Source organism: Ursus americanus, chromosome 14 (assembly GCF_024610735.1).
Source record: "Ursus americanus isolate L20-20 chromosome 14, mUrsAme1.1.p, whole genome shotgun sequence".
Classification (NCBI taxonomy): domain Eukaryota; kingdom Metazoa; phylum Chordata; class Mammalia; order Carnivora; family Ursidae; genus Ursus; species Ursus americanus.
Window position 1 is genome coordinate 7,096,777 of NC_142140.1, and position 15,313 is coordinate 7,112,089.

A 15,313-nucleotide genomic window follows, 5' to 3' on the forward strand; every position below is an offset into this window, starting at 1 on the left:
GAGAGGAGATGATGTTTGGCAAAGACAACCACAGACCAAAGGATAAACAAAGACATATAGTGATACCCCACCTCCACTTATCCCTGCTCAAGAGGCCAAACTAGAAAGAGACGGACAGAGCCAGCCAGATGGAGAAACAAGACTGACAGATAGGGACCCTACCCTGGAGGTTTCATGGGGGAGTAGAGAGCCCCCCAAGGTCTAGACGCCACAGCCCTCCTCTATTTCTCCGTAGCCCCTCCAAATGAACTCAAGTTTCACAGTTACAATGTGTTTCAATTAGCATCCTGTGCTAGATCAAATCTAGAGTTGGGGCCAAGCGAGGTTGCAAGGGTGGGGGGGGGTGTTCTTCTGCAGGTCCCCAGGAGCCTCTGCCCGCTGACTCTGGCAATTTGAGAATTCTTACTGGCTGCCTTCAGTTCCAAAGCCAGGGAAGAGAGGCAAAGTTTTCTTTCCTCAGTGCCAGGAAAACTCCATCTGAACCTTTAAGCAGTTATGACCTCAGATCTTATCTCAGTGCTTCAGAAGAGACACTCAAGTGCGGAGGGACAGAAGGGTGTTGAGGAGGAAAGAACCCTGTGTTTGGGGGTGGGGGGTGGGTAGGTGTGGGTTTGGGGCATGGCAGGGCTTTTAGTTTCCTCTGAGTAGAAGGCAATTCTGCTTAATAGTTGTGGAATCACAAAGAGCTAGTTTGAGGCCTGGCTTCACAAGCTGTGTGTGGTATGTGATATCTTTCTGGCCTCCTGGACTACATGTGCAAAATGAGGGTTAATAAAAACAGCTGTCATGGTGCCACCTACTCTTCTAAGTGCTATAGGTGCTTACTCATTTAATCTTCACGACATGAATAAGTAGGAGCTATTATTATTCCTATTTCACAGAAGAGAAAACTGAGGTACAGAGAGGTTAAGTAACAGGCTCAAGGTCACACAGCTAGTATATAGGAGAACTGGAAATCCACCCTATGCAACTTGGCTACACGGTCCAAGATCATAGTTACTGTGCTGTAATCTTCATCTCACTGGGGTTGCTGGAAAGTCCCATGGGGTTATTTACATGAAGGACTTAGCAAGTCCATAAATGGTAGCTCATAGACCACTGAGTCTTTTTGCAAGTTAGGGATTAAAGGACTGATGGTGATGCCCAGTGATAGGAAAATCTGGGCTCAAGATAGCTGACAATCCATGTTACCGTCCTGGGTACCGGTTCTGACATTCATGAATCAGAGGGGCAAAGGATTCCCCATTTGTTCCTCTGACCAGACCGCTGTTGATGAGCACACCCCCCAATTAGGACTCACTCTGAATCCACAGTAAGCCCCCTTCCATTCCCTGGTGATTCTCCAGGGCCTCCATATTTTATACTTTACCAGACTGATGCCCCTTTTGGAATTGAGTTAGCCCTTGAGTGAGCAACTGTTATAAACTCTAAGGGAAATGCAATCTACCCCCTACAGCTGTGGGGCTGATAGGAGTATGAATTTGGGGGGAGCTTGAAAATGGCTGGGTCCACTCTCATTCCCTCGCATTTCTGCCATTCAGCAAAAGCTTGATTATTTGAAAAGCCTCTCCAAAGTTTCACTTCCCGGGCTGGTTTTAGGCCTACTAAGCCCATAGTGATCACCATTCTTAGAAACATCAGCATTTTAAAAACAGCATGTCAGACATTATTTGAAGCCCCGGGTGAGCAGGGTGTGTGTTGCTTCGTTGTGGCATTTGGAACTGATATATCATAACTCAGGCCGCATCCTGGGTGTGTGGGACGGAGGTGGGTGACCAACTTACTAATAACATATAAGCGACAGAGGAAAAATAATTGAAAGCCCTTTGTCATACTTACCATGTGCCAGGCTCTAAGAGCATTAGACATAATTGAGAGCACTTACTCCTCACAACAACGCTATGAACAAGATACTATTAAATTCCTATTTTGCAGATGAGAAGAGAGAGGCACGAATTGGGGAAGAGACTGCTTCAGGGTACACAGCTAGTAAGTCATTCCAAGATCAGATGGTTAGGAAGCAGCTGAACTGGGTCTGGAACCTGGATTGGCCTGGCTCCATAAGCCTGTTCCTACTTCTGTGCTTTGTGGAGGAAAGCTAGGAAAGGGGGACTATTTGAGTCCCCAAGTCAAGAATAGAGGTGCAAATTAAGAAGGGGTAGGTAAAAAATATCTGCTCTGCCACTTATTAGGTCAGTGCTCACATTGCTTCTCTGAGCCTCAATGACTGCATCTGTTAAATGAGAATAATAACATCTGGGTCATATCCAGGATTTTCATGATGATTCTTCCGGTGGCAGGGAACATAAACCCAATTATAACCAGGTTCAGCCAAAAAGTGTTCTCAACTGAAAAATTTCAGGAGACATTTTAGATTCAGACATAGTCCGTGCCAAAAGCTCAAAGGAAGTTGTCATGAATTTGTTTCCCTCTGTGTCTTGACTCTGTTTCCTTTTGTGTCTGTTTTATTAGCAGGCTGGGTCTTTCCACAGGGAAGCAGAAATGGCCAATTAAGCAACCTCAAGGTAAAGCGATCACTTCCTTCCCAATACGTCCAGCAAAAATCCCAGTGTTGATCTCCATTGGCCTGGATTGGGTCATATGTCTAGCCCAAACCCACCACAATTGCTCTGATTGGCTAAGCCTGAGTTACATGCCTATGGCTAGAGTTAGGGAGTGGGGTCAGCCCCTCCTAAGTGACAGGGACTAGGAGTGCATGGGGGATGGGTCCCTAAAAGAAAATCAGGGTGCTATTAACAGAATAATGGAGCATTGGAGCTGGACAGGCACAGATGTCTGGTTTCTCATGGAACCATTGTTAGGATTAAATACGCTCATGTGTGTGAAGTGCTTGACTGTGGTGCGTACTCAGGAACTGAGACCTCTCTCTTGGGAAACAGAATTTATGGCTCACCAAACCCAGGCCAACTGCTTCCTTGTTCACATGGGGAAACTAAGAAGCTCCAGAGAGGGGAATGGACCAAGTGACCCAGCTGACCAGCTATATAACCCAGTCATAGAAGCCATGTCCCTTGAACTGAAACAAATCCCAGTTAAAGAACTGAGAAATCTGAGATCTCTCACTAACCAAAGGAGTTTTCTTTTCATTTGCACAGGGGACACAGAAAATCAGAAAGTCCTTAAGACCTAGAGGAAATGAATAGCACTTATGTTGGACTCCCAGACTGTGCAACAAGCTACGGATGGGTAGACGTGGGCAGAGTGCCCAATCCATCTCCCCACCCGGCCTGTTATGAACTCGGCCATTTCCTCTGGGGACTCTGCACTGTGGGTGCTGAGAAATCCAAGTGGTCATTTTTCAGATTGCTGCCCAAAGAAGGCAAGATGGCCCTTCTCTTGTTTTATTTCCCGCTCAGTTTGTAAGAACAGATGTTGTCCTTCAGGGCCAAAGTGGGCCAAGAAGCAATCATGTTACGTAGAATTATCAAAATTGACCCTTTCAATTTGGCCCTGAGGGAGTTCCAAAGTTTCTGGCCTTGGGCCCTTAGTGTGGCTTCTCCACTCTGAATTTAATTAGACTGGCATGCTGTGAAGCTTATCTATTTAAAGGAAGGTGAGTAAGAATGGCAAATATCAACCTGGAATAAGACCTGCCCCTCCCTTTCCCGCTTAAGTAAAGCGCATAGGTTTGGAGTGCACACTGCTGACGGAAGCGTGAACTGAGAGAGCCTTTCCCGGAGGGCAGTTGGGAACCAAATGTTGAGGACTTTAAAAATATTCAGTCTGTTATTCCATACTCAGAGAGTTTTTCCTGAGAAAATAATCATGAATATTGCCAAGATATACATAAAGATGTTCATTGCAGGATTGCATATAATAGGAAAAGATTGAAAATAATCCACATGTCGGACTATAGGGAACTGGTTGAGTAAATTATGGTATATAGATAGAACGGACCTGTTAAGGTCATCCTAGACACAATGGAATTATGTGAAAATGGGTTGTGATATGAATGTTAAGTTAAAAGGGCAAGTGACAAAAGAGTAGGTATGCATCAATTCATTTTGTGAAAAAGTGTAGCTATGTATAAAAAAAACTTAACAGTAGTTGTGTAAGGCATAGTGGGAAGGAGAAGATAGGTGCTTTTGGTTTTTACTCATCTGTATTTCCTAATATTTCTTTAGTAAATTTGTATACTTTGGTAATTAGGAAGAATGCCCTGTAATTGTTATAAAAATGCTTTTGGTTTTTACTCATCTGTATTTCCTAATATTTCTTTAGTAAATTTGTATACTTCGGTAATTAGGAAGAATGCCCTATAATTGTTATAAAAGGATTTGTGTTTGGTTTCCTTTTAGAAAAGCACTTTCATTTATTAAAAGATCACAAACCAGAAGTGAGATTAAATTGACCTATCTCCCTTTCTCTCTCTCTCTCTCTGGCTAGGATGTGTGGAAAGAACGGGGAGCTTAGGGTTGGGAGTAGCAGCAACAGCTGCAGACCAGGGGTATGCAAGGTACAGGGTGGACCAGGAAGCTCTACCCCTTTGCTGTGTGGCCCTGGGCAAGACACTCAGCATCTCTGGGCCTCAGTTGCCACATTGTTAAAATGAAATGTTCCGTTACATCATCTCTGGAGTTCTTTCCAGGGCCAAAACTCTATGTATGGAAAATGTCTGTGAGCTCTAATGAATGTTCATATATGCTACGGGAGAACATGTCTGGCCTAGAAATGGGTTCAGCATAAATTATTTTTGCCCCTCCAGCCCTGTACAACTGCTGAAAGCCCGGCTTAGCTTCACCGTTTCTCAGCTCCTATCTCCCACCTAGTTACTTAGGAATTGGCAAATTCCGGGGGAAAGCACATGGAATACTGGGCTCACCTCCATGTGTTTCTCTTCACTCTGGGATCTTGATCCTTCAGGTCTTGGCTTCCTGGAGAGCTCTTTGATGCCTTCTAACAGATTTTTATGTTCTTTTTAACAGTTCTAAACGGGTTTTCTAGTTGTATATGGAGAGGATTGCTCTCTACAAGCTAGTTTGTCTTGAGTAGAAGCAGAAGTTCGGTCCTATGTTATTTAAGTGAAAATGGCTGGTGATAAAATGTATGCACAGTGGGATCCTATTCATATGCAAAACATGTCTATGCGTTTATGCCAAAGAAACAGTGAAAGAGTGAAAGCTACATACAGCCTCTACTTCTGGCTGGGTTTTCACTTTTTTAATGTTTAGCTGTATTTTTCAGATTTTATACAGTAGACTCTGATAATGTCTAAACTGGGATTGACCTTTGAGGTCATTTATACCCATTTTAAAAATGAGCAAACTGAGGTCAAGAACATGTACGTTCATTTCAAACAATTATTGGAGGCTTGCTGTGAGCAGAGATCCATGTTACGGGGCCTCTGGGGCATCTAAAGAAAGGTAACACCTAGTCACTTATTCCTGCACCTCAAGTGTCCCGATTGTGCTTGACTTTGGGATATGAAGATGAAGATGACAAGAATCTGCCCTCAAGGTATTCTAGCTATGGAGAAAAATATCCAAATAGACCATCCCAGGTATGAGGTGGTAAATGCTAAAGTAATGATGTGGCAGAGACTGTGGTTGGAGTCTTAATAACCATTCTTTCAATATCCAACCAAAAGACTGGATTTCTCGGCCTCCCTTGCAGCAAGGTATAGTCATGTGACTAACTTTTGGCTGATGAGTGGTAAGGGTAAATGTTGTGGGGGTTATTGAGAAGTCTTTTAAAAAGGAACTTACAAAAAATAATAAATAAGTAAATAAAAAGAAAAAGCAAATGCTCCTTTCCTTTTCTCTGACACTTGGGATGTAGATGCAATGGCTGGAACTTTAGCAGCCATTTTGACATATAATATCACCTTGGGAAGGGAGCCCCAGACTCAGATGATGGAGCAAATAAAATCGCCTCAGTCACTGACACGGTGGAGCTGCTATAGCAGCCCTGGACTGTCTATCTCCATACTTTTTTTACATGAAAAAGAAATTTATTTTGCTTATCACCCCATTATTTTGGATTTTCTCTTTCATACAGATAAACCCAATCCTAACTTACACAAATTCTAAAAATAAAGTGCTATGGGAATGAAGGAGTAAAGGGAGGGAGGAATGAGTATTTCTACTTGTGAGCATCAAGGACGTCAGAGGAGGTGTGAAGGGTGTGAAGAGTTCACCAGTGGGATGGGCAGGGATTAAGAAGGAAGAAGGTTTCAGACAGAGTGAACCATGCAGGGAGCATGAGCACAGGGCTGGAAATGGGCATTGGAATGTGCTGGAGATGGGCACATGTGTACTGGAATCAAGAAGCCTGGACTCAAATCTTATTACAATCTTTAGCAAGTCACTTCATTACTCTATGCCTCAGTTTCTCCATCAGGAATATGAGGATAATAGTATTAACCTCATTGGGTTGTAGTGAGGATAACATGGGTTAATATATGAAAAATGCTTAGAGCAATGCCTGGCACATGGTGAGTGCTCAGTAAATGTTGGCTGTCATATGCTTGTCTGTAAAATGAGATAATCACAGCCTTACGTCCTATGCTGGCCAGTGCATATAACATGGCACATGGCTTTATACACAGGAGGTGTCCACTAATGTAGCTCTCTTTCTCTCCCTTCCCTCAAGGAGCTTACAATCAACATTTAACAAATCTTCATTAAGCCCCTACTCTGTGCCAGGCCCTGGGCCAGGAGGTTGCTGATTCTAGGACAATCAGACCTTATTGCTGACTCCAGTGGCTTCGTCTCAAGGAAAGGAAGTAAAATAAAGACACAAGCATAATACAGTGTGAAAAGTACAGCAGTGGTTCAATTTCAGTTCACGAACTCGGGTAAGCAAGAAAGGTAACTTTAGTTCTGTTACATGAGCTCAGTCTCTGCTATGATCTCCCATTTCGGGTGGGAATCCTTAATGGCAGGTAAGTTGGGTTTTTCCTATTTCTCTGGGGGTAGTATGTCAGTTCTAAGGATCTTGTGGGGACACACACACACACACACACAGGGCCCTGCTAAATTATCTTTTGTTCCTGAGTCTCATTTCCTCTCTCAGCTGCTGCTGGGGTCCTTGCAAGTGCACAGGAGCTGTTGCTCAGCCTCCATGGCCCCTGGGGCATAGAGAGCTCTGTTAGACATTTGAGGCTCTTCGGCCCAGCCACACACAGCCATTTTTCTGCCAGAGAGTCTGCTTAGGAGAAGAGTACAGGTTTTTCCACATTCAATTTCTCTGAAGTTATCTGGGGATCCTGGGATCTTTCTCCAAGCTCAGGGCCATGTCCAGAGAAGGAGCAAGTTCAAGTGTGCCTTTCCTCAGGGGCTTGTGCCATCCATCTCCCCCTTTGCTGCGGCTCCAGCTCTCTTTCCTACCCTTGTCTCTGTCAACGTTTTAAAAGAAAAAGGTAAATGATTCAGCCAGCAAAATCCAGTCTCCTCAGAAATAGCAGAGGAATTGCAATCTGGGACAAGCAAAATATAACGGACCATAAGCAAGTCTCCAGAGCAAAGGAGGGGATTTCTTTATAGAAGGAAAAAGGGAGTGGGTGGGATTGTTTTGAACAAAAGTTCATTAGAAGAAAACGAGTTTGAAGTGGGGGCAGGCTCCCATTGGCTGCAGGCGAGGGCAGCTTGCCTTTGCCAGCCCAAAGGAAAGCTTCCTTCTCCCTGCTGCACTATGCAAGCTGCGACCATGGCTTCCCTACTCCAATTCTCAGTTCGGTTTCCTTAACACATTTTCACATCTGGAAACTCTTGCCTAGCTTCAGAGAGGTGGAACCTTGCTCCTAAACATGATGCATTTCCCCATATTAATCGCCTCATCAGTACGTACGAACCTTTTCCTGTTGCTCCTGAGACCCTAGACTTTTGAAACTCAAAAGGCAGGAAAAGATTTTGATTTATTTTTTTTCCATGGAGCCAGAAATAGAAAGTAGCCTTCAGACAGTAGCTTAAGATAAGACCTCTGGGTAACAGAAATTAGCAAGAATGAAAAACAATTCAATTCATGCCCCCTTCAGAATGGCTGAAATAAAGACAAGGGACAACATCAAGTGTTGGCTGGGATGTGGAGCCCCTGGAACTCTCCACCATGCCTGGTGGAGATGCAAAATGCCACAGGCACTCCGGAAAACTGCTTGGCAACTTTAATAAACGTAGATCTGCCTTATGATCCAGAAATTCCACTCCTAGGTATGTCTTTGAGAGAAATGAAAACATGTCCACAGAAACTGTCCATAAATCATAACAGCTTTATTCCTTATAGTCCAAACTGGAAACAACCTAAATATCCACTCAAACAGAAGTTTGAATAAACAGATTCGTTGTCTGGGACCCCACAGCCATCAAAGTAGATGAACTACTGTTGCCCACAACAACAGAGAAGGAAAAAAATCATTATTTTAAATAAGAGAAACCAAATGCAAAAAAAAAAAAAAAAAGTGAATATTGTATAATTCTACTTATATGAAGTTCAATAACTGGCAGGACTAATCTATGGTTTTAGAATTGGTTACCTCTGGGGGTGGGGTGGGGAACAGGACTGTTATTGACCTAGAAGAGGCACTGGAAGCAGGTGCTAGAAAAATTCTATACTTTGATCTTTGGGATGGTGACACAGGTACATAGATAGGTAAAATTTTAATATTTGTGCATTTTACTATGTGGAAGTCAGTTTTAAAAATCTCATTTTAATTAAAAAATGCAGAGGCAAATATTTTAAAAATAATATGCTACCATTGGTGCTATGGGAGGTAAACACACAGGACTCTGTGATACCCCAGGAGGGGTATTCGCCACACCATGTGTGGGGTAGGTGTGTGGTTGGAGGGGTCCCCAAGGAAGGCTTCCTGGAGGAAGTGATGGCTCAACTAAACGTCAAAGGACTTGAACAGAAGGTCAAGCAAAAGATGTCGCTAAGGGCATTCTAGGCACAAGGAACAGCATGCAAAGGCACTGGGTGAGTCCCAGGAGAACTTGACTAGGTGTGAGGGTGAGGGGATGAGACTGCAGACGGAAGTAGCAGTCAGATCTGACAGAGCCTCATATGCCAGAGGGGAGCTCAAAGGGGGAGGTCCTGAAAAGTTGCGGTCAGATCTGGACTTTAGGAAAGCTCCCTCAGGAGGAAGCAAGGACAGTGGTGGTGGTGGCGGGGGGGTGCAATAATCCAAGAGATGGGGGTATGTGGTCTGAACGGGGGCAGGGGTAAAAGGGTTTGGGGTTGAGAGAAAAGCTTCCGGGGACACTGAGGAGGAAGGCTTTGGCAACTGATAATATTGGGGGGAAGTTAAGGAGACTGTCAAGATCTTGCCTTTCATGTCATGGTGGAGCCAACTGCTGAGAAAAAGATCAGAGGAGGTAACATCTGTAAGTGTTGTAGTGGTTGGCCAGATGTTGTTTTGCCTGTCCAGCCCGTTTCCCCCTCTCTCTTATGACAGATCCCTGCTTTTCCTAAGGAGAACTTATTCCTTCCTAACCTTAGGCCACTTGCATAACGTGGGGGTGTAGGACATGTGACCGTGGCCAATCAGGAAGTTCCAGCTCTCTGGTGGAATGCACTGATTGGTTCAGGGTTTGACACATGACCCAGATTGATCCAATGAGAGTTAGCCCTGGAAATTCTGGTGGAACTCTTGGCAAAGAATCCCGTCTTTTCTTCTGGGATTGCTGGGCTAGTGGAATGGAAGCCTGGAGCTGCTAATGGCCCTCTCTGCCACCAAGAATGGGAAAGGCTGCCTGAGATAAAGCCAGCACTTGAGTAAATAGCGCCGAAAGAAAGAGAGCACTATGCCTGATGATACTGTTTGGGCTTTTAGATCCAGCCATGCCTGAAGGCTAACCTATATTTTTCATTTTGGTGAGCCAATGGCTTCTCTTCTTGGAGTAATCCTATTTGAGTTGAGCTTTTTGTGACTTTTAACTGAGAGAGTTCTGATGACTATAGGCTTGACTGGAAAGTTTCACTTAGGTACAGAGCTTCTGTTAGGAATGATGTAAAAGCTCTGGGAATGGATAGTGATGATGGTTGTACAACATTGTATATGTACTTAATGCCACTGAATTGTACTCTTAAAAGTAATTAAAATGGTAAATTTTATCTTGTGTATATTTTATCACAATAAGAAAAGTTAGTAAGAACTTTTTAAAGAATATGTTATGATAGACAAGCAACCCATTCCCCACACAACAGGTAGAGGGCCCCTTTGATGCACACTGGATCGTCTTTATTGAAAATCGTCCAGAGTCTTCCCATCCCATTTAAAATTCAGCCCATACACCTTCCCAAGGTCTGCAAGTCTCCCTGTCATCTACCCTTGCACCCCTCTGTCCTCATGTCCCACCCTCCTCCCTGGGCTCACTACCTTCCTGTCACTCTAGTCTCCTTGCTCCAGGCAAACACAGCAATCTTTTGTCCTGTGTTTGGGCCTCTGCACTTGATGGTCCTTCTGCCTGGGACGCTCATTTCACCACCCCTCAACCTCCCCACCCTCGCCAATCTTTCCACAGTCCCCTCACCATCGGTCAATCTGTACTTAGGTGCCACCCTTTGGAGAAGCCTTCCCTGGTCAAAGTAGTGCCCCCTGCCTATCATTTCACCCTTCATGGTGCTCAGGGCTGTCTGCAGTGGTCTTTTTCTTTGTTGGTTTGTTTATTATCTCTCAGCCTACATTTGAATGTAGGAGGGCAGCTAGAGGGCAGGAACTCTAGCTTGTTCCTCTCTGTGTCCCCAGCACTGAGAAGAGCACATGGTCCATAGTATGTGCTTAATAAATGGTACTGAATGAACTATTTGCACAGGTAAGTTCCTTACAGGCAATTCTCCAAGTGGGGAAAGCTGAGCCCAGAGAAGGGAAGGGGCTTATCAAAGGCATCCTACAAATCAGTGTTAAAAGAGACCTAGACCCAAGACTATTGGTTCTACATTCAGTTCATTTTCTGTAATTCCTCCCACCTCTTTTTGTCAAAAGAGTTGCAAGGCTTCAGTGATTTCCCACCTTGATGCAAGTATCTCAGAACAGAAAGAAGAGTGAACTAGAAGCCAGGAGACTTGGGAGCTGGATCTAGCACTGCCATCCACACACCCTCCAGACTGGGTCTCCTGGAGGACAGGGGCATTGTGAGCATCTGGTGCACTCATAGTACAGGAGGTGCTTAGGCAAGGTTTGCTGAATGAGTAAGTGATTGCTTGCATGAAGAAATAGGTGTCAACAAAGGGTGATGGTTAACATCTCAGGGTCTGAGTTAGACAGATTTGAATTCAAATCCTGACTATGCCACTTTCTTGTTGTTGGACACCTGATCTCACAAGAAGAATATATTTGGCATCACCTGTGCTAGTTAGTCTCCAAGATGGGTCCCAATAACCCTCACCCCCTGGTATTTATGTTTGTTTGTAGCCCATATAAAATTAGGGTTGGCCTGCATTGACCCACAGAATACTGCAGGAGTGATAGTACGTGACTTTGGAATCTAGATCATAAAAGGTATTGCAGCTCCTCCTTGGACTCTTGGATGGTTCACTGGGTAAACCAGCTATCATCTTTTAAGGACACTCAAGGAGTTCTGTGGAAAGAGGGACCAAGGCCCCCACCCATCCCAACAGCCAGCACCAGCTTGGGAACAGATCAGTAAGCCACTTGGAACTGGACTCTTTGGCTCAGTCAAGCCTTCAGATGACTAAAGCCTCAGCTTCATGAGAGACCTTGGGATAGAACTGCCCATTCAAGGTACTTCTGAATTCTTCACCCACTAAAACCACAAGAGAGAACAAATGATTATTGATGTTTCAAGTCACTAAGTGTCTGGGCGATTTGTTACACAGTAAAAGGTAACTAATATATCATATTCATCTTTATCGCTGACATTTTCTGAGAGCTTACCATGTTTTCATTTGAAACTTCCCAGTAATGCTATGAGATATGTGCTGTTATATTTGTTCTACAGACAAGAAAACTGAGGTATAGGACAGCAAAATCTCTCCCTGCAGAGCTCCTGAACTTAAGGGCTTTATGGTCAGGCCTGAGAGTCAGAAACTCAGATATGTATGACCTAAGGCAAATACGGCTCTAGGATCCCAGAAGGGAGAGATGGATTCTGGATTCTGGTTTCTGGTAGTTTCTCATAGGTTGAGAGAACACTCCAAAAGCAGCAGACACATCCCTGCCCTTGAGCACCTGACTAGTGGAGGTCAGATGCTTATGAATTGCGTATGGTGTTCGGTTGCTGAGAAACACATACATGTTTACACAATAATGATGAAAAAGAATAATCCTTCATAAAGGTCTGGCACTTTGCACATATAAAGCTTCATACCTGCAGAATTCCATGGAATTCCACCTGACAGGTAAGCATGGATTTATGGACTGAATGTGTCTCCTCTCTCCCAACCAAATTCATATGTTAAAGTCCTAACCCTCAATATATGGTAGGTATTTGGAGGTGGGGCCTTTGGGAGGTAATCTGGGTTAGATGAAGTCGTAAGAGTGGGACCTCATGATGGGATTAGTGGCCTTGTAAGAAGGGTACCATGGAGAACTTTCTCTCTTTCCCTCTCCCTTCTTTCTCCTTCTCCTCCCCCTTCCCCTTCCCTTCCTTTTCCTCCTCCTCCTCCCCTCCTCCTCCTCCTTCTTCTTCTCCTCCTCCTCCTTCTCCTCCTCCTCCTTCTCTCCCTCTTTTTCCCTCTCCTCCCTCTCTCTCTCTCTCTTTCCTCCTCCTTCTCTTTCTTTCCATGCACACACAGAGAAAAGGCCACAGCAAGAAGGTGACTGTCTATAAGGCAGGAAGAGAGCTCTCACCAGAACCCAACCACGCTGGCACCCTGATCTCAGACTTCCAGTCTCCAGAAGTGTGAGAAAATAAATTTATGTAGTCTAAGTCACCCAGTCCATGGTATGTCACAGCAGCCTAAACAGACTAAGACACATGGTAATGTATATTTTACAGATGGGGACACTGAAGCTCAGAAAAAGTTATAGGACTCTCTAAGAGTCACACAGGCTTTAAGTGGCAGAGCCCAGGTTAAAGCCTGGCAATTGGGTGTCTTTACAAGTGCAAAGGGGCTGTCAATGGGGTTCCTCTAAGGGAGGTTCTAGGAAGAGGTGAGCAGAGAGCAGGGTTTTGAAATGGGGAGGGGGGCTGGTGGAGAGGATGGGGCATGGAGGGCCTAAAGGGGCAGTGTGAGTGAGCCCCAGGAAGCTCCTGGGGGGTGTGAAGACAGAAAGGGAACATAGCCGGAATGGAAAGAATGAGCAAGTCTGGGTGTGTGGAAGAGGCTTGGCTGAAGGAATTCGAGTGTTAGGCGCAATTGCAGCAGGAGGGTTGTGCAGACTGAGAGACCCTGGAGCTGGGGCCAAAGTCAACCACTGTGCCTAAAGTGAGAAGAGCTGATTTTGCGTCTTGGGTGGTTTTAGAATATTCACAATATTTTGCAATCATCACCACTATCTACCATCACCTCAAAGAACAACTCCAGATATCCCCATTCCTCCCTCCCCCATTCCTTGGCAACCACTAATCTACTTTGCCTCCATAGACTTCCCTGTTCTGTACTTTCATATAAATGCAATCAACTCGACTACATGCTGTCTAATGTGACTGTCTTCTTTCACTTAGCATAAGTTTATCTATGGTTTTCAGGGTTTATCTATGTTGTAACATTACTTCACTCCTTTTTATGGCTGAATAATATTCCATTGTAGGGATATTTCACATTTTTGTGTATCCATTCATTCGTTGATGGACACTGGGTTGTTACCTCTTTTGGGCTGTTACGAATAATGCTGCTATGAATATCCTTGTATAAGTTTTTGTGTGAATATATGTTTTTGTTCTCTTGTGTATACATCTGGAAATGGAACAGCTGGATCATATGGGAATTCTTTGTCTAAGTTTTAAGGAACCACCAAACTGCTTTCCAGAGCAGCTGCACCATTTTACCCTCCCATCCCCAATGTTTGAGGGTCCATATCCTTGCCAGCACTTGTCTTGTGTTTTATATAGCCATCCTAGTGAGTATGAAATGGTATCTCATTGTGGTTTTGATTTGCATTTCCCTAATGACTAATGATATTGAGCATCTTTTCATATGCTTATTAGCCATTTGTATAACTTCTTTGGAAAAATGTCTATTCAGATCCCTTGTCTATTTTTAGTTGAGTTGTTTGCTTTTTAGTATTGTTTTGTGAGAATTCTATATAGAAACTAGATACTAGACCCATATCAGATATATGACTTGCAAATATTTCCTCCCATTCTCTAGGGGTCGCCTTTTTCTTTCCTCCCATTCTCTGATGGGCAGGGCTTCTCTGAGGCTGGTAGGGACTTTACCCCTGGTGCCAGATCACCGAACACTCTCCCACCATGGAAACAAATCGTTCCTCAGAGGTCTCACCCAAGAGGACATGTTAGTACCTCCTCAGTACCTTTACAGCAGTGCCCCACCTGCCAGGCACTCAGGGCATAAGTCTTAAGATAACATAGTGTCTTCCCCCTTGAGTTCCCCGTCTCCATGAACAATACCCACAATCACCCAGACTCTCAAGTGCCCCCTCAGGCCACCGGCCAATTTGCCACCATAGCCCGCACTTCTGGTCCTCTCTCCTCCCCCCACATCCCATTCTAGGCCCTGGTTACCTGAAGGATTTCAGTGGCTCCATAATTGCCTATAGACCTCCTGGCTTGCTTCTTCCAGTCCATTCTCCCCTCCATCAGCACAGAAGCAGAGTAACTTTTCTTAAGTAAGAATCCCATCATGGGTCTCCCCTCGCCAACAACTTCTCAATGGCCGCAGTCAAGAGAGAAGACACACGCGGAAGCAGTGGCATTTGGCTTAGACTGCTCTCTTTACCCTCTCTCTTGAAGTGACTCAGCCAGACTGAACCTTTTCCCAATTTCCCAACTCGCCCCGCCTCCATGCTGGGCAACTCACTCTGACACAGGAAAGAGTAAAGAGATGGCCGTGGGGAACTCCAAAATAGGTCATGGGTTGGGCAGCAACAGGTCACAGAGGAGCTGGGGGTTTGTGTGGGGAAGAGGGAGGGGAAGGGTGCAGGGGGAGGGGAGAGAACCTCACTCACACATGCAGTGACGCGCTTGGACTTGGACATGCAGGCCTGCTCGGCGGACTCACCTAAGTCTCTGGGGTGTGTGAGAGCCTGAGTCAGCCCTAGGTGTTGGGAGGAAGATTCCGCTGCATAACCCCCCCCCCAACTGACCCTCCCAGATTCCTTAAACCCAAGCACTGAAAAAGCCTTAGAGATTCCGTGGCCCATCGCTCATCTCTTTGCCTCTATTAAACCCCCATTCTTCCCACCTCAAAAATGGAAATGATGACACCCTCT

The 15,313-nt window shown here is 44.8% G+C and overlaps 1 protein-coding gene across 1 annotated transcript in view; it reads right to left on the minus strand.

Annotated features, from left to right (window-relative positions):
• HRH1 (histamine receptor H1) overlaps positions 1-14,778 on the minus strand; it is a 95,207-nt gene extending 80,429 nt beyond the window's left edge. The window contains exon 1 of the mRNA XM_087866777.1: positions 14,607-14,778. The gene's annotated coding sequence lies outside the window, so the exon portion shown is untranslated. The remainder of the gene's footprint in view (positions 1-14,606) is intronic.
• Positions 14,779-15,313: the final 535 nt, after the last annotated feature.